General features: G+C 35.8%; 2 protein-coding genes across 4 annotated transcripts in view; one reads left to right on the top strand and one right to left on the bottom strand.

The window, feature by feature from the left end:
* Positions 1-21267, bottom strand: part of LOC141448055 (uncharacterized) — a 326177-nt gene that overhangs the window by 52444 nt on the left and 252466 nt on the right. The gene's annotated exons all lie outside the window — the stretch shown is intronic.
* The window catches only part of LOC141448056 (uncharacterized), a 251173-nt gene continuing 248645 nt past the window's right edge, over positions 18740-21267 (top strand). The window contains exon 1 of the mRNA XM_074116097.1: positions 18740-18877. The gene's annotated coding sequence lies outside the window, so the exon portion shown is untranslated. The remainder of the gene's footprint in view (positions 18878-21267) is intronic.

Genomic DNA, 21267 nt, shown 5'->3' with positions numbered 1-21267 from the left:
TATAAATTTGGATTCTGCGGTTCAAGTAATTGAACATTTTTATTTAAAAAAAAAAAGAAAAAAAAAGGTAGTAAAATGAAGTTAAAATAATCGCAAAAACTCAGAGTTTAAAAAACATGTAGACAAAGCTGTGGTGGGGCTGAGTTGTGATCTCCAGATGTTAGTGGACCAACGTCAGCAGGTTTCGGGAGGTTAGTGGAGGTGTACAGGTTATAAATGGGATGCGGGTACCACATATGGTGGATAAAAGGTCACGTAGAGGTTAGCTCTAATCTGTGACCTAAAGCCTTACACCAGTGTGAGTATGTGAGCGTATTCCACTCAGACGCCGCCTCATTCTTTTCCTGCCGCCCCCGCCCTCACCACTATAGATGACAATGGCGTTTCTTCTCCTCTTCAAAGTATCCCGATCACTATACAGCCAGTAAAATTTCCTCTGCCTCTTTCCGGCCAATATAACTTGGAACTTCTCAGGGGTAATATTAACTAGGGAGGCCAATATTCCAGGCACTGGAACAACCACACATTCTCTTGTGTACGCCCTATAAACAGGAGCGTACCAAGTCCAAGCCCTTGGAACTGTATTGTTCGAAATAGTTCTTCTACCCTTTTATCATGGCAGTCAATCCCTCTTCCAGCAATATATCCTGGCCAATTCTCTTGCATATAGGTGAACGTGACGGATTTTTATTGTCCCGTTTTTTTTTTTTAATTTCACAGCATCTTTGTCATATATCCAGAGATTTCGCCCTCATCTAACCATTTACTCCTCTCGCTTCTACAGAAAAGAACTTAATACCAACAATTTTGCATTTTATTTCATTTTTATCACAACAACTATTTCTATAAACATAATGTCACCTTCTCATAGATTACGGTATTAAATTTTTTCACCGGAAGAGTTCCTTTATACGTCCCCTGAGTTCGAAAAGTGGACTAATATCATCATGTCTGACGGTACAGTGGGCTATGTGCTCTTCTAAAAGTATACCCCACAATTTCAAAGAGAGTGAATGATCCGTTATCTTTAGAAAGCGGCTATATGCTAGATCCGCAATGCTAAGATGTACGAGGGTCGTTTGAAAAGTCCGTGCAAAAATAAAAACTACTTAATTTTTCGGGGTAAACCTTTTTTATTTTTCAACATAGTCTCCTTTTAGGCTCATACACTTCGTCCAACGCTGCTCTAGTTTGTTGATCCCTACCGAATAATAGGATTTGTCCAAGTCTGAGAAATAGCCATTCGTTTCTGCAATCACCTCCTCGTTTGAATAAAATCTTTTTCCCGCCAACCATTTCTTCATATTGGGGAACAAATAGTAGTCCGAGGGAGCCAAGTCTGGAGAATAGGGGGGGGATGTGAAACGAGTTGGAACCCTATTTCCATTAATTTTGCGACCACAACTGCTGAGGTGTGAGGTGTGAGCGTTGTCGTGATGGAAAAGGACTTTTTTGTGGGCCAATCGTGGGCGTTTTTCTTGCAGCTCGGTTTTCAAACGGTCCAATAACGATGAATAATATGCACCTGTAATAGTTTTACCCTTTTCCAGATAGTCGATGAGGATTATTCCTTGCGAATCCCAAAAGACAGTCGCCATAATCTTTCCGGCCAAAGGAACGGTCTTCGCCTTTTTTTTGGCGCAGATTCCCCCTTGGTAACCCATTGTTTAGATTGTTCTTTGGTCTTAGGAGTGTAGTGATGTATCCATGTTTCATCCACAGTGGCGAAACGACGCTTACAGTCCTGCGGATTCTTCTGGAACAGCTGCAAACCGTCCTTGCAACACTTCACACGATTTCGTTTTTGGTCAAGCGTGAGCAATCGCGGCACCCATCTTGCGGATAGCTTTGTCATGTCCAAATGCTGATGCAAAATATTATGTATCCGTTCATTCGAGATGCCCACAGCACTAGCAATCTCACGCACCTTCACTCTTCTGTCATCCATCACCATATCATGGATTTTATCAATGATTTCTGGAGTAGTAACCTCAACAGGGCGTCCAGAACGTTCAGCGTCACTCGTGCCCATATGGCCACTCCGAAAATTTTGAAACCACTTATAAACTGTTCTAATCGAAGGTGCAGAGTCACCATAATGTTTATCAAGCTTCTCTTTTAGTCTCCTGAGGCGTTTTGCCTTTCATAAAGTAGTGTTTAATCAACACACGAAATTCTTTTTCGTCCATTTTTTGAAAATCACTCGACTTCCTCGATTCAAACGAATGCCAAACACAAAGAAATAGACCGATCTGGCTGAAACTTGGTGTGTGTTCTTCCAAGAGATGCTACTAACTAAACATAACCTCGATACGCGCCAGTAGTGCTATCTCTCTGACTTTGCACGGACTTTTCAAACGACCCCCGTATTGAGGTACTAGTATAGGTCTTGGAGTTAATTTAATGGTTAATATGAGAAATTTATAGTAAAGTATGTTAGGCGGTTCCATCTACTATACAATATCTCTTTCTTCACTATTTGTCATTATTTTGGTTTTATTGTAGTTCGGCTGCAAACCAACAGTGACGCATCTATTAATTAACTCCTTGATCTTCTCATTGAGTTCCTCTCTATCATTAGAAATAAGGACCACATCATCAGCAAACGCCGATCTGTTTAGATATCTTCCATTTATCCGCACTCCGTATGCATTCCATTCCAAACTCCAGAAAACGCTTTCTAATATCAATATGAAAAGGAGAGGCGACAGAGGATCCCCTTGTCTAACGCCTTTTTTTATTGGGAATTCAGGTCCTTGCTGTTCGACTGAAATATACGCAGACATCTCATCATACATTTTCCTGATTATTGTTATATATTTGGATTCCATTCCTATTTGATTAAGAGCTTCGAAAATACAGTGATGAAATACATTATCGAACGCCTTTCTGAAGTCAATAAAACAGAAATACATTGGAATGCTGTACTCCCTCGATTTTTCTATCAATTGATTAATTGTATGCAAATGATCCACAGTTGAGAAATTTTTCCTGAAACCCGCCTGTTCCATCGAGATTGTATTCACTATCTTGGCAGAGAGGCTCTTCAGTGAACACCTTGGCCACTGAAGAACATAGAGATATTGGCCGGTAGTTATCTTGGTTCTTTTTATCCCCTTTTTTATGCAAAAAAAATAATTTTCGCCATTCTCCATCGTTCTGGTAATTCTTTCTTTTCAAGTGACATGTTAAACAGACTGCACATCTCCCGATAGAGAGGTTCTCCTTCCGCATTTAATAATTTGTTTGTAAAACCATCCGGACCTGGACTCTTGTTTAACTTTAAGGTTTTGATTGCTTCCTCAACTTCCGCCAACATTATTTCCGGGACATCATCTTTATTTCTTGTTCGAAGGTTATAGGCAAGACCCGCAAAGCTAAGATGTATTGCGGTACTAGTCTAGCACTTGGAGTTTATTTAAAGGTTAATTTGAGAAATTTATAGTAAAGTATGTTAGGAGGTTATAGGCAAGACCCGCAAAGCTAAGATGTATTGCGGTACTAGTCTAGCCCTTGGAGTTTATTTAAAGGTTAATTTGAGAAATTTATAGTAAAGTATGTTAGGAGGTTATAGGCTAGACCCGCAAAGCTAAGATGTATTGCGGTACTAGTCTAGCCCTTGGAGTTTATTTAAAGGTTAATTTGAGAAATTTATAGTAAAGTATGTTAGGAGGTTATAGGCTAGACCCGCAAAGCTAAGATGTATTGCGGTACTAGTCTAGCCCTTGGATTTTATTTGGCAACTAAAAAACCTAGCGGTTACTGACAAAATTCATTATAAGATAGCAGTTTTAATGGTTAATATGAGAAATTTATAGTAAAGTATGTTAGGCGGTTATAGGCAAGACCCGCAAAGCTAAGATGTATTGCGGTACTAGTCTAGCTCTTGGATTTTTTTTTTTTTACAAAATACATTTTAATTTATAAAAAACTTATTAAAATAAAAAAACTTATTACGGCATGGATATCCGTCTGCCGGGGTTTGGTTTTTAATATAAATCAAATTATATAAATACAAATAAAATTATACCTTTTTAATAATTATAAACAATTTAGTGTTGTTGTGAATAAACAGACCTTCAAATGTTAACTACATTTGGTAGTTGGATGTAAAGCTAGCCTGAAAAAATAGGCATTACTTTACTTTACTTTTTATAAATTAAATGAGTTTCTATATATTCCGCAAAGTGGTTTTTATGTAATAAGCACAATACAATAATTTGAACTAATTTCGGAAACGTTCGGTCTTAAATTAGAAGAAAAAAAACAAAAAAAAACGTGTTATTATCAGTATTAGAGGCTGGACATTGCGCCTTCCGGAAAAAGTAGTAGGGCAATTAGTCCAAATGAATTTCCTATTGGTCGTTAAAATGTTTGCAAGTTGTTATTATACTAAAGGTGAACTTTTGCTGTTTGCTTCACGATATGTTAGCCAGTATGTATGTTACAAGGGTTGGTTAAAGACATTGATTACACTAGGTTAACCCTACCCAACTTATGTTTACCCTTTTTGCTTTGTGGGGAGTGTGCGGGTAGGTTAAGTGAAGAGGAGAACTAATGCTGAAACGGATTAACTTCAAAGTCATTACATTATGTGCCGCTCATTACAATTGATGCTGCCTTAACTGAAAGCTGGTTATTGTTCTCTCACAAATAATGAAAAAAACGATTTTTATTTTGGTTAATTTTAAAAGGGATCAATTTAAAGTTCTCTTATAACTAAGAAAATTAATCTGAGGTGAAAACTCGCATGGCTTTTCCACATCTTTTTTTTTTTACATTGAAATTGTACTTTCCAGAAAAGCTCAAGCACCCCTCTCCTCGGAATATCCAATTATTTGGACTCTTACTCAGTAAACAAGGAAATTCACATGATTACCAACATTCGCTTAAAAAAAAAAATCATTCCTGTTGGAAAGATCTCGTTTTTTTTTTGTTTTTTTTTTTGAAAATCTGTCTCATTTTCTCTTATACGCAAGAGAAATGAGAAAAGTGTGTGGAAAATTTATGCAACCATAACTCATGCTTTGTCTTGACGACAGCAGAAAGTCATCCATTTTGTGACAAATGTTCAGAACAGGAAATGGGGTTTGCGTCCATTATTCATGTTGAAGTAGGCATTGTTGCTCTTTTGTGCGTCTGTATCCATATGTTGTCTTTGTTTTTTTACTTTTTTTTTTTTTTTTATCTTTTTTGTTGTTGTTACTGTTCTACGAATCTCAGGTTTGCTTCGAATGGTTCCTTGGTACAAATTATAATCCACCATCTTATAATTAATTTTCTCTTTCCTCATATTTCTGTTCATCTGGAGGGAGGAACTGTGAAAGAGGATTGTCGGAGAAAGTTTTCATGGTTGTAACTTCAACGTTTGATAGAGAGTGATATCAGCTTAAATTATCCTTCGTCCTTTAATAATAACTTCTTCAAAGTGGTCCATGGCATGTCCTCTTCCACAATCCCCCGACTTCGCCGGGGTCTCGCAATTATCCTTGTACCCACACTTTACTCGTTCAGCTGATCTCTACCCTTCATCCACAAGAAGAGAGAGAAGACAGAAATTATTTCGTACTGGGACAAAATCCTTTAAGTACACGAAAAACTACTTTAAATACCAGAAAATTTAACTTGATAAGCTCACTGTGCTGAACTTATAAAACCTTTACAAATATTATGAACTTAAAAATTCAAATAATGATTTGATTATTAAAATTTATTTAACTATTTAAAATCTGTATAATACATACAATAAGTAAATTAGGAAGTACATAAGATGTGAGTAGATGCGTGAAAAGAAGGAGGTGAGAAACTACCCAGCGGTAGCGCTCTCTACAGGATATGAATGACAATGATGATTATGGTCTTCAGATCTCAAGAAGGTCTCGGAGCCATATTGGCGATTCAGTCGGTGAGGAGATTGTTAGGGATGTCAGAGGAAGCGAGAGACAGTACAAGAGGATTAGAGCTAGTCGAGAGAGTAGTATGGAACTTTTGGTATTTAGTACGAATGAGATGTTGAGGTCGTTGCGAAGAGTGAGGTTAGTCACCGTAGAAAGGAGCGTCAGCTATCTGTCGGCAGGAGTTTTGATTGAAATGTCTGTACAGTCCGTATGTTTGTAGGTTTGGGCTGAACCCCACAGCTCTAGTCCTTATGTTCCCATAGGTTTGAGAATACTATGGTATATTAAGCGTTTGAGTTCTACGTGCAATTCGGAGCGTCGTCCAACTAGGCTGTAAAACAGTTTCGCACGTTTTGTCATTGCTTGTCTTTTAAGTCTAGTGTGGGTGCTACGTGAGACTTTTGTCTATAAAGAGTCCAAGGTAGCGCACCAGATCTGTAGAAGGTAGAGGATTGCTGCTTTAGAAGACAGATGGACAGAAGCCCCGCCGGAGAGTGTAAACTCGGCATGATGGCATTTAAAATAAAATTAAATAATAAGTAAAATAACTGAACTTAGTGTCATCTAATTACAATACACAGACCTGGGGCCTCCATCACCATTTTTTGCCATTCCGATCTATCGCGAACTTTCCATTTGTTCAAATTAAACATTTGACTTAATCGCAATTACATTCCTTACCTTTTATGAAGTAGTACAAAAAAGTATTCCCTGTCCCTTGTACGATGTATAGAAGAGCTGTTCACGTATAAGAAGCATGTAAGAAGCGAGCGATAAGAATTGGAGTTTTTATATTTTATAAGTAAGATTGAGTTATGAAAACGTTACGATATCAAAGTAGTGCATGCTTGTAAGCTCAAACAGTAGCTTCGGTAGAAATAGAAATGTGTGCCAAAAAAATAAAAGAAAGGCAGAAAATAGAAAATAGAGAAGAACTAGCCAAGGTGATGTCATTGTTTTTCCTGTTCTTGTCTTGCTCTCAGCGCTTTCTAAATATCACTACAACTAGTAACATTGTAATCTAGTGGGCTGTGACTTTTCTGTAATGACGTTGAATCAATAAACTAGTCGATATATAGTTAGTGTCGGTGGTCAGCTGGTAATACAGTTTTGTAGGTCTTTTATTTATTTATTTATTTTTTTTGGTACATAAAATTGAAGAAGGGAATTTTTTTTTATTGGCAGATAAATAATAGTAAATGACGAGGTAATAAAAACGTCTACTCTGTATTCTCGAGTATATTACTTCCATGTTTTCGTAATAAAACATATCCTTTTTTATTATTATTGGTTGGTCTTCTTTCTATTTCCTCTTTTTAAGTTCACGTAATATGTCAGTTTGCACTCTTTTACTACGTTTTGTTCGATTTTTCAACATTGAGTTTTGTTTAGAGGGTGTTTTTGATTTTATCCGCTGTAGCGCTGCATGTTTTTATTATAGGCTTGACCGGTTTTGGATTTTCATCCATCATTAGGGGTAGGTTTATTAATTTTAGTGTAAAGATTTTTGACTTTATTTATGTTTCTGATAAAGTCAAATATATTACCCAGCAATGCGCACCTAACCACATTTTTTTTATTATTATTAATTATTTATATTGGATTTCCGTTAATAGTTTCTTTGAATTCTTCGTGAATCCCATTAAAAGTTAAATGCAACCCAATGATTGGTAGCAATCCAAAGCTTGAGGAGAAAAACTGCTGCTTTAGATTGCTACAGAAAGTCGTACGGCATAGTTGGGCGCAAGCTTAAAATACGAGGGTCGTTTGAAAAGTCCGTGCAAAGTCAGAGAGATAGCACTACTGGCGCGTATCGAGGTTATGTTTAGTTAGTAGCATCTCTTGGAAGAACACACACCAAGTTTCAGCCAGATCGGTCTATTTCTTTGTGTTTGGCATTCGTTTGAATCGAGGAAGTCGAGTGATTTTCAAAAAATGGACGAAAAAGAATTTCGTGTGTTGATTAAACACTACTTTATGAAAGGCAAAACGCCTCAGGAGACTAAAAGAGAAGCTTGATAAACATTATGGTGACTCTGCACCTTCGATTAGTACAGTTTATAAGTGGTTTCAAAATTTTCGGAGTGGCCATATGGGCACAAGTGACGCTGAACGTTCTGGACGCCCTGTTGAGGTTACTACTCCAGAAATCATTGATAAAATCCATGATATGGTGATGGATGATAGAAGAGTGAAGGTGCGTGAGATTGCTAGTGCTGTGGGCATCTCGAATGAACGGGTACATAATATTTTGCATCAACATTTGGACATGACAAAGCTATCCGCAAGATGGGTGCCGCGATTGCTCACGCTTGACCAAAAACGAAATCGTGTGAAGTGTTGCAAGGACGGTTTGCAGCTGTTCCAGAAGAATCCGCAGGACTTTAAGCGTCGTTTCGTCACTGTGGATGAAACATGGATACATCACTACACTCCTGAGACCAAAGAACAATCTAAACAATGGGTTACCAAGGGGGAATCTGCGCCAAAAAAAAGGCGAAGACCGTTCCTTCGGCCGGAAAGATTATGGCGACTGTCTTTTGGGATTCGCAAGGAATAATCCTCATCGACTATCTCGAAAAGGGTAAAACTATTACAGGTGCATATTATTCATCGTTATTGGACCGTTTGAAAACCGAGCTGCAAGAAAAACGCCCACGATTGGCCCACAAAAAAGTCCTTTTCCATCACGACAACGCACCAGCTCACACCTCAGCAGTTGTGGTCGCAAAATTAATGGAAATAGGGTTCCAACTCGTTTCACATCCCCCCTATTCTCCAGACTTGGCTCCTTCGGACTACTATTTGTTCACCAATATGAAGAAATAGCTGGCGGGAAAAAGATTTTATTCAAACGAGGAGGTGATTGCAGAAACGAATGGCTATTTTTCAGACTTGGACAAATCCTATTATTCGGAAGGGATCAACAAACTAGAGCAGCGTTGGACGAAGTGTATAAGCCTAAAAGGAGACTATGTTGAAAAATAAAAAAGGTTTACCCCCCAAAAATTAAGTAGTTTTTATTTTTGCACGGACTTTTCAAACGACCCTCGTAGTGAAGTAAAGGCAGCGCGCTTTGACTATTCTTCGGTAAACGGTAAAATGCTTAGAATGACCCGCGTCCATCGAAACATCACTTTTGACAAAGTTTTATGCATTTGAACCCGAAATTATTGCTTGAATTTCAGTTATTTCAAAAATTATGAAGTATTTTTTATGTTGTTCATTCTTTTTTGGTGACTGATTCATAGTTTCAATAGGATGAAAAAATTATTGCCAGTTTTCAGTCGAGATACATTTACTGTCTTCTGTCCATGAACAGACAAGACAGAAGACACACCAACTCTGTAATGTAAAAATATTACTTTGTAAACTAGCCCTGAAGATGACCTAGTCCCTAGGTCGAAAGCTCGGCAGAATAAATGTATCTCGACTGAAATGGCAATTATTTTTTTATCATATTTTTTACGAGTATGTTTATTTTTTTAAAAAAATCTTTTTACATTAATTTTACTTTAATTTTAATTATTTTGTTTTTTTATGTTACAGGTAGGTGTACACCTTTCTGGAAATTAAATAGTTATAGATTTAGTGCGTAATCATAAATTTAATATATAATAAATATCTAAATAATAAATAATTAAAACCAGCCCTTACGCCATTTTTTTTTTCTTTTTGTTAATTTCACTGTGCCGTTCGTGCCCTTTTTTAAGTTCTAATCAAAGTAATTACTTAACGCATTTTTTTATTTTTTTATTGTTGCGTGAGCTTAAGAAATAAGTTTAGTGTACTTCACTGGGGCATTGGAACATGGGTTGGGGGGGGGGGGGAGAATCCAGAAGGAGCAGGCCATCTGCATGCAGCCGGCTGTAAACAAGGTGAGCTTATTAAAATTCATTCTAAAGGTGTTAATTATGTTTAATTGAACTTTTTAAGTCAAAAAAAAAGTTTAATTAAATCTTTATGATTTGAATTTTAATGAAAAATTAATGGTTTTATATTTTTATAATATAATATGTACTATATTTTAGGTACCCGCAAAGCTAAGATGTATTGCGGTACTAGTATAGCCCTTGGATTTTATTTAATGGTTAATATGAGAAATTTATAGTAAAGCATGTTTGGCGGTTATAGGCTAGACCTGCAAAGCTAAGATGTATTGCGGTACTAGTCTAGCCCTTGGATCTTATTTAATGGTTAATATGAGAAATTTACAGTAAAGTATGTTAGGCGGTTATAGGCTAGACCCGCAAAGCTAAGATGTATTGCGGTACTAGTCTAGCCCTTGGATCTTATTTAATGGTTAATATGAGAAATTTACAATAAAGTAATTAGGTAATTGGACGTAAAGTCCGCCTAAAAAAATAGGCAATTACTTTACTTTTACTTACTGAGAATAATTACCGATTTCATCAGCCTTAAAGCAGGTAAAAATTTGTTTTCCTCCTTATGTTGCTTATTTGTCGTTTTCTGATTTCTATATCTGTTTGTTTGTTTTTGTTTTAGTGTCAACTTAATTAGAGATGGCAGTGGCATACTATTTACATACGGTAATTGTTGAAATACAGGTCTATTATTATTACGAACCATTTCCTTTAGCATAATTTTAATTGCTTCCTTTTGCAGTTTGAATAATATCAAGTTGTGACTCCCCCATGTCTTGATTCCAATACCCATTTCCCGAGACAGTTTTTTCTGTCTGGTATATTATTATGATTATTATTGTTGTTGTTTTTTCTTCGTCACGCATCAATGGAATGAAAATATTGTGGGTACTGGATTGAGGGTGGGGACAGATTCACTGCAATGGTTCACGCATTTTGATTAAACTATCGGTGCTTTAAAAGATTTTATTTCCTTTTGCCGCAGTCTTTCAGCTGCAGATCGAAAGCTTTACTTAGTAAATAAGAAAAAAAAAATGACTAGAACTGGCAATAATTTTTATATAATATATCTTTGAAGAAATATTCTGCAATATTAGAACATCAACAAGAATGCTTCAAATAACTGAAGAGCTAAATAATGGTGAAAAACAATGGTTTCATTTCTCAATGGTAAGAAGCTGCAAAAGGAGGCCATCCATCTGAGTCAATCTGCGCATCCTTCACCAATAAATTTACTTTAGAAAATAAGTCGCTGAATATCTCTTGCACGGTCGTTAAAATTCATCTTTAGAAGTAGAAAAAAAAAAGTGGATAACCCTTAACAGCTTAACTCTTAATTAAAGCATATGGTGTGAAGCATCAACATGGATAATGGAAGAGGAATTTTCAACGATCAAAGCATCCCAAAAAGACCATCTGAAAAGGAGTATTCGAGGAAGACTCTAGAAAAAGGATATAATCATGAACGAAGAACTAAGGTAGAAGAACTCGGATGTGGTGGGCTCAAAAATAGCTACAAACGGAAATAGGGTTACCATGCAATCATCATGTTGGATAAGTCGCCATAAAAGCGAATCTTTCTCATGACACAATCATTTCTTTGGCCCATCAAACAGGAATGTTTAAGGCTGAAATCAAGCAAGCTTCTTTCTGCCAAGACGGAAGCCATTGTCCAAAAAAACTTAGAGAACGTTTATGTGGTTTGCAAACCACAATTTTTACTTTACTTTCTTTCATTTTGTTAGGCCTTTTTTTTAAAAAAAGGAAGGCTCTAAAACCAATGATGTTTTTATCGTACTTTATTGTGAATCGGATAAAAGGAAGGAAATAATATATCATATTTAAATTTGATGTATACATGAATAAATTTACGTACAATTTAAGTATAGGGTGTGAGTTTATTTCAAAGTGTTTACATAGTAAGAAGTTACGGAGATAGGTACATTATACATATGTATATATATAAAATAAATTATTATACTATTTATTTATATATATTTCAGAGTTAATAACAGTAATGACTGGGACCTGTCCAAAACTAAATAGCCAACTTTAATTAGTTCACTCATTTACATAAATTCAATAACTCAGAGCCACCTTCCCTCCTCCGGTCCATCACATCTGCTAACCAACCACTTCAAACTCCGTTAACAGTTTTTCTCAAAGAAAATTTTAAATACTCAAGCTTTCAATGGTGGAGTGCTATGTTCTTAATTATTTTCATTGTCTTCATTGTATTTTCTCTCAGTCTTGTTCATTATTATTATTATTTCAACTTCTTGAGGGCCATTTTCTTTTTTTCAACTCACACGACTTCCACTTTTCACGGGTTACACGTAATTATTACTTAGAATTTGTCAAGTAAAGAGTTACTGAATTTTCATTTAACACTGAAGGGTTTTTAGTAACTCATTTTAATTCTCCTTTACACTGAACTATCATCGGAAATATCATCAATAAAGTCAATCAAGCGTTCGTTAACTGACGTCAAACAAATTTTGTTGATTTTTTTCATCGTAGCATGTATTTTTTTTTTTTTTTTTATCCCAGATCATCAGTTTGGTGAATAGAATTTGATTTCACTTCCGCTACCGTCTTGCACAACACTAACTGATTATATTTCCAAAAACATTCAATTAAATAAATCTTTCTCCAACCAATCAATCAATCATTAACAGATTTAGTTGTAAAGCCAATTATTTAGAAGAAGTGACATTAAAAAGTGATATCGATTAAAGATCCCATTGCTATAAAATCGAATTAATTAATCAAACAGACCGCACTATACTGGGTGAAACAGTAAGTATTGTCCATAAGCCTACTGTGTGTACGTAGTACATCTAAAGTGGAGTTTAGATGTATTGGCCAACTTCATATTTTCCACCGTTCTTGAGTGACGTCACTTTAAATTTTTTCCCTAAAATCATTACTTTTTTTGCAATAAAAATGTTATTATTCAGAAAGTTTTAGTCCGAATTCGATTCTGGATGACCCGGTTAGAAAGACAGATAAATTTTCTAAAAATTGACACAATGTCGAAGCATAAGTTATTCTCCAAGCAGCCTCAATCTTCCTCCTGGATACTGGAAAAATAAAAGTAATCGAAATTTTTGAAGAAAACTCATTAGGCTCTTATGTGATCATTATCAGACCTAGGTGCTGGCCACTTTTTATATAAGTTTCCTTGTCTAAAGAGGGCTTTCAAACGGTATATATCATTTTCCAGGATCCTTTTTATCTTCGTAAGAGAAATTACGTTTGTTTTTGCAAGAAAACGTGTTCACTAGCGCTCAACAATGTTGTTTAATTCATTGAAAACTCTTTTAGATAAACCAATAGTCAATTTTAAAGTAGATTGTCTTAAAATAAGGTTAATAAGTCCAAGGTTTCAAAATGCATTTTAAAAATTTACTTCTGATCTCTCTGAAATATTTGAGAAAATTTTAGGAAATATTTTAAACAATTTTATTTATTTTAATGCAAAAAATGTAATGATTTTAGAAAAAAAAATTAAGTGACGTCACTCAAGAACAGTGGAAAATATGAAGTTGGCCAATACGTCATTGAACTCCACTTTACATGTACTACACACAGTAGGCCTAGGGACATTAGTTCTAGGACTAGTTCCACCCTATATATTTGAATATACAAAAAATTTGGTCATCAACGGTGGCAGAGTTAATCCTTGTTTACCATCAATCCCCAATAATCCACAACCTCAATCTCCTTCACTAAGAAGGTTTATCTTACGAGTAAGATTAACCTAGCAGTTTGAAAGAAACTAGTCATAGCTCAGAGCTGGGCTAGCAACAGGTTCGTTCCCCCTCCTTATCACGTTACACCACAACCTGTAGGACTTCCGTTAAATGGACTGAAATAATTTGAAATATTTGCTACCATTTCCGGGGTGATTACGGTGAATTGTAACAAAAGGTGTAGAAGATTCCCTCTTAAACTGCTTTTGTAGGATTTAGATGACCATTGTGTAAGCTTACATGATGAGAGGTGATTTGTTCTCCTGAGATCAGAAGTTTTTTTCTATTTAAGGGAAATCGCATTTTGAAAATAGGGACTAGGAAACAATTTTTATTAATTCATTAGCGGTTATTTATCCCTTTTTTTTTTACTTCAATTTTATTAAGTAATAGGGATATCGATAGCGAGTTATTTTTTTTACAGGTCATTTCCGTTTTGTGTCTTCTGTGTTCAAAAAATGGTTTTTAGAAAAAGTTTCCGTCTTATAACTTGAAAAATTAAAGGAAGTACAAAAACTTATATTATGTTTGGGTACTCTTATTTGACTTGGCAGGAAGTTAGCGATCAAAATTCCTCAGCTGGAAATACCACTTTACCAAAAGAATTAAATAAAAGTTGATCGTCAAAAACTGCACGAAAAAGCTGTAACGTTGAAAAACACCCAACTTTGACAATTTTTTCCTCTTTTTCTATAAAAGATAAAATTCCCAAATTTTCTTTACATTATAGGGCAAACCCTCCTTTATAACTGTAATTTTTTTGGCAACAACCCAGATCTACTTGATTTCGAGAGAAAAAGTTGCCAAAAAAAGAGCAAAAACGGCATTTTCAGAAAATGTTCTTGTTCTTCTTGTTCTTGTTGTTACCTTTTTTGTAAACAACGTATCGCCTAAACGCGCGAACCGAGTTTCATGAATGAAGTGTCATTCGATTCGGAATTTTATGTAGATTTTCCTTTTGGATTTTTGAAAAAATAGCATTTCCGGATAGTAGAAATTCTCTAAATTTTTCTTTTCTTTTCTTCTATTTTCTTCAAATCAAAACGAGCTGAACTGGTTTAAACCGTGATTAAAAACCCTAAATACTCTCATGACCAGATCTTATCCAGCTTCAGCTACGACACTTTTTACGTGAAATTTGATTCCCTGGAAATGTTTTCATAGGTGAGATATTTGAGCTTTTCTACAAAATAGTTTAAATGAAAAGCGATATTTTTTTTCTTAAAAGGGTCGGTTTTCATAGCCTGGTCAAGCCAATATTTGGGTTTCATTAAAAAAAAACATTTTGCATATTAAGACGGAATTATAAAATAATGTTTCACAAACCTAACAATTATTTACAAAATCAGTAAATACTAAATCAATATAATAGTTCCCAAATAAAATCAATAATCAATGATAATTTATTTGATAATAACGTTCTGATCAATAAAAAACAAAATGAAGGGAGACAATACTTCTTAAATAATCAAGTAAACCTCTGACTAGTCTTGCCTTCAAAATACGTGTCGTGAATAAAAAATGGCAAACTATTAATTTTTTATAAATAAAATAAGATGGAGGTTTTAAAAAATTCAGTTAGCTCGAAAAATTAAAAATAAACTTAGTGACGTCTTTATTTTTTCTTTTTTTAAATTTGTTATAAGTGATTATTTGAATCTGAGCTCATGGACGCGCCATGGAACTTAGCTGGTCCATGTTCCGGACAATATTCTCTCGTTACTATAGACAACACTGTTCTTCGCTGAGCTGTAAGAACTGCTCTTAGGGCTAGAAAATCTGAGAGCCCTGTAAGCTGGGTCTTATTTGGGATAATGAATTTTTCTATAATTAATTTTCGCATTGCTGGTGACTTTTCCAAAGGGGGCCGTATCATGACTAGTGCTGCACGAGACCGAGACGAGGCGAGACTTTATGCAGTCTCGATCTCGGCCTCTGTCTCGGTCTCGTCGAGATATCTCGGTCTCGGTCTAGGTTTTTTGAATTTTTGTTTAAGTATTAAAAGAGGTTTGCTATTAATAATCTTTTCAAAAAATGTTATTATTTTCTAATAATTATTTTAATTTATATATTGGTAATGAAAATGTGTGTAAAAGAAAACTACTTACACTTCAATGCATCATATATTACTATTACTGTTATATATCTTTATATAATTTCAAAAAGATGTTAAAAACGCGCCAAATGAAAGACCCAAATGACATATCTGCCTGCTATAACAAGTCGATTCGTGAAATAAAAAATACACCTCCCAACAAACTTCCCGCTCTATTAGTTATGGCTGTTGGTGAAGATAAAGAATCTGAAGATTCACCTTTTGACGACGATGACTGCATCAACATTTTTGCACCATTTGCTCAAAAATCAGCAAATATCACCGAAGCATGGAAGGCAGAAATAATTAATTACACCAAATTAGACCAAGCACCAGTAGACGTTGACATTTTAGAATGGTGGAAAACACTTGAGAATTCCTTCAAAAATTTGTCTAGAATGACAAAAGATATTTTTAGTATCTGTGCAACTTCAGTGCCATCGGAAAGATTATTTTCGCAAGCTGCGATGATAATGACCAATAGAAGATCTTCTCTAACTTCTGACTCAGTAAAAGCTCTTTCATGTATCAATGCTTGGGCAAAGTGTATCTTAAAAACGAAAATTTGTGGCAATATTTTTTAGGTGCATATATAGTCTTTTTTTCAAATTCATTAATTCTAAAATTCTAAAATATAATTCAAATAATATCTAAGTTGAAAGTATTAGATTATTAATAGTGAAATTTATGAAATTGAATGAATGAATGATATGAATATTGAAATTTAGTGAATTTATGTAAAAATTATGTAATTCGAAGGGGGCCGCCACGGTAGCCGAGCGGTGCGAGACCTTCGAAGCTAATGTGTATTGTGGTACTGGGTTCGATTCCCGGTCTTAGGCCTTGGATTTTATTTAATGGTTAATATGAGAAATTTACAGTAAAGTATGTTTGCTAGTCGCCTCCGTCCACGACACCTAATTGGTAGTTGGACGTAAAGCCCAGCCTGAAAAAATAGGCGATTCCTTTACTTTGCTTACTTTACTTATGTAATTCGAAGTCAAATAGATGTAGTAATATTGAACATACATAATAAAATCGTATCTTTTAATAATTAATTCAATACCCGTAATGATTATTTATTAATAAAGAACACAATTTTATAATTTTGTAGCTAAAAATTAATATTTGAAAAACCGAGACGAGACCGAGATTTCTCGACGAGATATATATCATGTCTCGATCTCGGTCTCGGTCTCGGTTGCTCAAGTCTCGTCTCGGTCTCGGTACCGAGATTTGTCTCGTTTCTCGTGCAGCACTAATCATGACGTATCACTTCACTGGAGTGAGCTGAAATAACTTAAATAAAAATGCAAATGTGCAACGATGAAAACTTATTACTATTTTTTTTTCGTTTATTTGTGCTACAATCAGCGCGTTAGCGCTATAAGTAACAGTGATAACCGAGTAACAAATGATAAGGTAACGAACGAGTGGAGAAGTTACCCCCCAGTGATAACACTCCCAAATATTAGATGGTTAGTCCAATCTCTTCACTTGAGAGGAGATCTCGAGGCCACACTGTTTTTTAAGGCGTCTTGTCCCCGGCTGATCAGGAAGAGTTCTAGAAGAAAGATTTTTAGCTAGAGCATTTGTAAGAGATTGCTGGTTGAAGTGGAGTTTTCTGTATCTTGTTTTCAGCGACTTGTGTGACAAAAGGAATGTTGAGGTCAGTGTGTGTGTATAGTCGAGGTTGGAGACACAAAAAGGAGCATGTACAATAGTTCGAAGTATTTTAGATTGTAGAGATTGAATCCTTTGGAGATTGGAGCGTTTGGTTGAACCCCACATCTCTATTCCATACGCCCAGATGGGTTTCAAAATAGTCTTTTGTTGTCCAGAGAGAGTTTTGATCTATCGTCTAAGAGTCTATTAAGTAGTTCTGTTCTTTTAAGTCTAGTGTGGGGGTAAACTTAAATTAAAATTAGAATTTAAAATTGCTTCCAATGAATCAATCAGATGTTTGTAACTTACAGTAGGACTTAAATTGATATTGAAAAACTTATTAAAGATTTAGCTGAGGGTTGGCGGGGCTTTTGCTTTGTTCGGGAAGTAACAACAGCATTTGGAAATTTCGCGGTTTTGTTCTCATTTCGACTACTTTTTTTTTGGGGGAGCAAGCTCGGAGTATTTCAAAACATCGATTACTTGGGGGGGGGAATTAGTCAATTTTGATTTTCAATACTTCCTCATTCCTTACCAACAGGAAATGAAGTATGAACTTTGCATAATATGAACCTACATGCAACCCTTAATTAAAGGGAAGTTTAGATTTATCAACTTGAATCTATACAATGAAGCTATATCTTTGCGTGCGGCTAATCTATTAAATCATGAAAGTCCTTCAAAAAATTAGCCATTAATATTTATTTTTTTGGGGGGGGGGGTTTAATAGCCCTTGAATAACGGTGTCTTGCTTGTTCTTTTTTTGGTTATGGTTATGGCCCTTTTTTTTTTATCTTTGTGGTACTCTTCCGGTTTAAAGGAATCTTGAACGTTAAATTCTTGTCGCTTTTTTTTTTTTTCTAAAACTTAATGTAACGATTTGTTGAGCTTTGTAGTTTAAACTCAAAAACAACGATTGCAATACTTCCTTTAACATCGTACCCAGATCAGATTTCTTCCTACTTCCGGTAAAACTCCTTCCTTTGAACTACAACACCAGACAATAGCCTTAAACTTAGTGGACTCTAGAGAAAGCTGCTGCTGCTGGACCGCATTGGTTGGCCTGGTCTACTGTTCTTATCTTTATGTCTGGAATACGTTTAGAAGTAGAAGTAGAAGAGAGAGAGAGAGAGAGAGAGAGAGAGAGAGAAAGAAAATCAACGGCAACTGTTGCAACTGGTAGGCCTGTTGGTAGCGGGAAATAGGTGCGCACACCAAGCCCTACCCATACCTGGATCGTTCGGACCCAGAGACCCGGCGGAGACGCGTTAAGGATTAGTTGGCAGGTAGTGAAGCGGCATTTTCACTATGTGTATGTGTGTGTGTGTGTGTACGGAGGAAGAGAAGTGTACTTTGGATGGACTAGGGGAGGGTTCCCGGGTTGGAGGCGGCCAGCAACGCAAACTGGTGGAGGTGGCTGGCATTGGGGGGTGGTTAGAGGCGGTAAAAGTTGGCGCTACCAAGTGGTGGGGGCCGTATTGAACGATCTTGCTCTCAGTTTTGTCTGTACCATCGTATCGGTCATTTATAAGTTCAAATTTTCGTTGTTCTCTTTATTTATTTTTGAAAGAACATAAATATGTGAGTAAAATATAATATCCAAAATACTTTTCATTTTTTCTTTTAATTAAAGCAAAAAATATTTTAAAAAAAAATCGTTTTCCCAAAAAAAACAACAAAAAAAATAAAGAAAATTTGTGGAACAACTTTTTGGAAAGAAAATAGAATTATCCCATTCCATATATTATAATTTTCTTTTTTTTTCTTGGGAGGAGCATGCTTCTTTTGATATTTAAGCTTACTACATAAGCATGAACTTATTTATCAATGTTAATCGTGATTCTCCTATTTGATAAAAAAAAAATTTTAAAAATGAAAAATTGAAATACATTTCCTACTTAAGCGCTGAAAATTTCCTAGATCTAGTTTTCTATTTGTCAATGAGGGTGTTTTAATTACCCCTCTCCCTCCAACTGTGACCGTCTTTTCAAATTACATTTCATTGACTTTAAAAAAGAAAACACTCAATATTTAAGGATTATATATTGAGCTATTAATTTTCACTAAATTTAAATTTCCAGCTAACAAATACGAGGGTCGTTTGAAAAGTCCGTGCAAAAATAAAAACGACTTAATTTTTTGAGGGTAAACCTTTTTTATTTTTCAACATAGTCTCCTTTTAGGCTTATACACTTCGTCCAACGCTGCTCTAGTTTGTTGATCCCTTCCGAATAATAGGATTTGTCCAAGTCTGAAAAATAGCCATTCGTTTCTGCAATCACCTCCTCGTTTGAATAAAATCTTTTTCCCGCCAGCCATTTCTTCATATTGGGGAACAAATAGTAGTCCGAGGGAGCCAAGTCTGGAGAATAGGGGGGGGATGTGAAACGAGTTGGAACCCTATTTCCATTAATTTTGCGACCACAACTGCTGAGGTGTAAGCTGGTGTGTTGTCGTGATGGAAAAGGACTTTTTTTGTGGGGCCAATCGTGGGCGTTTTTTCTTGCAGCTCGGTTTTCAAACGGTCCAATAACGATGAATAATATGCACCTGTAATAGTTTTACCCTTTTCCAGATAGTCGATGAGGATTATTCCTTGCGAATCCCAAAAGACAGTCGCCATAATCTTTCCGGCCGAAGGAACGGTCTTCGCCTTTTTTTTTGGCGCAGATTCCCCCCTTGGTAATTCATTGTTTAGATTGTTCTTTGGTCTCAGGAGTGTAGTGATGTATCCATGTTTCATCCACAGTGACGAAACGAAGCTTAAAGTCCTGCGGATTCTTCTGGAACAGCTGCAAACCGTCCTTGCAACACTTCACACGATTTCGTTTTTGGTCAAGCGTGAGCAATCGCGGCACCCATCTTGCGGATAGCTTTGTCATGTCCAAATGTTGATGCAAAATATTATGTACCCGTTCATTCGAGATGCCTACAGCACTAGCAATCCCACGCACTTTCACACTTCTGTCATCCATCACCATATCATGGATTTTATCAATGATTTCTGGAGTAGTAACCTCAACAGGGCGTCCAGAACGTTCAGCGTCACTTGTGCCCGTATGGCCACTCCGAAAATTTTGAAACCACTTATAAACTGTTCTAATCGAAGGTGCAGAGTCACCATAATGTTTATCAAGCTTCTTTTTAGTCTCCTGAGGCGTTTTGCCTTTCATAAAGTAGTGTTTAATCAACACACGAAATTCTTTTTCGTCCATTTTTTTGAAAATCACTCGACTTCCTCGATTCAAACGAATGCCAAACACAAAGAAATAGACCGATCTGGCTGAAACTTGGTGTGTGTTCTTCCAAGAGGTGCTACTAACTAAACATAACCTCGATACGCGCCAGTGGTGCTATCTCTCTGACTTTGCACGGACTTTTCAAACGACCCTCGTATTTTTGAGTTCTTTTCGGACAGAAGGTGGGAAAATCGTAATTAAAAACATAAGACATGGCGCACCTGAAGATTTTTTTTTTTTTACCCAAGTAAAATTGCCGCCCAATTTTAGGGGGGGGTTTCTCTCCCCCCCAAATTGTGGTTTAATTTTAATGCTAGCAGGATTTAAATTTATTGATACTAACCGGAAAATGGTACGGCCAAAATATAAAAGCGATCTACTAACGGAAGTTTAAATTATATTCTAATTTTACTGGTTAAATTGAAGAGAAGATTTTCTTTAAAATTTTCAATGAAAAAATTTGTTTTTGGGTACAAAATTGAGCCAGTAGTGACTGGGGGGGAGACTTCCACAAAAAAATTGTGATAGCCCCCCCCCATTTTCATGATTTAAAAATAGCCTACCTAATTTTTTCTTTGGTCTACTTGATGTAGCTAAATTTAACTTCTCTAAGATAGATTTAATTTTTAAGGTGCTGCGACAAGCTAGAGGGTAGGGGGGAAATACATTAGCATTCAATAAATAGATCGTACCAACCATGTAGACATTAAATAAATATTAATTTCATTTAAA

The sequence above is a fragment of the Rhodnius prolixus genome, unplaced genomic scaffold (genome assembly GCF_049639745.1).
Source record: "Rhodnius prolixus isolate KJV_2025 unplaced genomic scaffold, Rpr scaffold_13, whole genome shotgun sequence".
Lineage (NCBI taxonomy): Eukaryota > Metazoa > Arthropoda > Insecta > Hemiptera > Reduviidae > Rhodnius > Rhodnius prolixus.
Note: the sequence above shows the minus strand (reverse complement) of the source record. Positions and strands in the feature narration are given on the sequence as shown.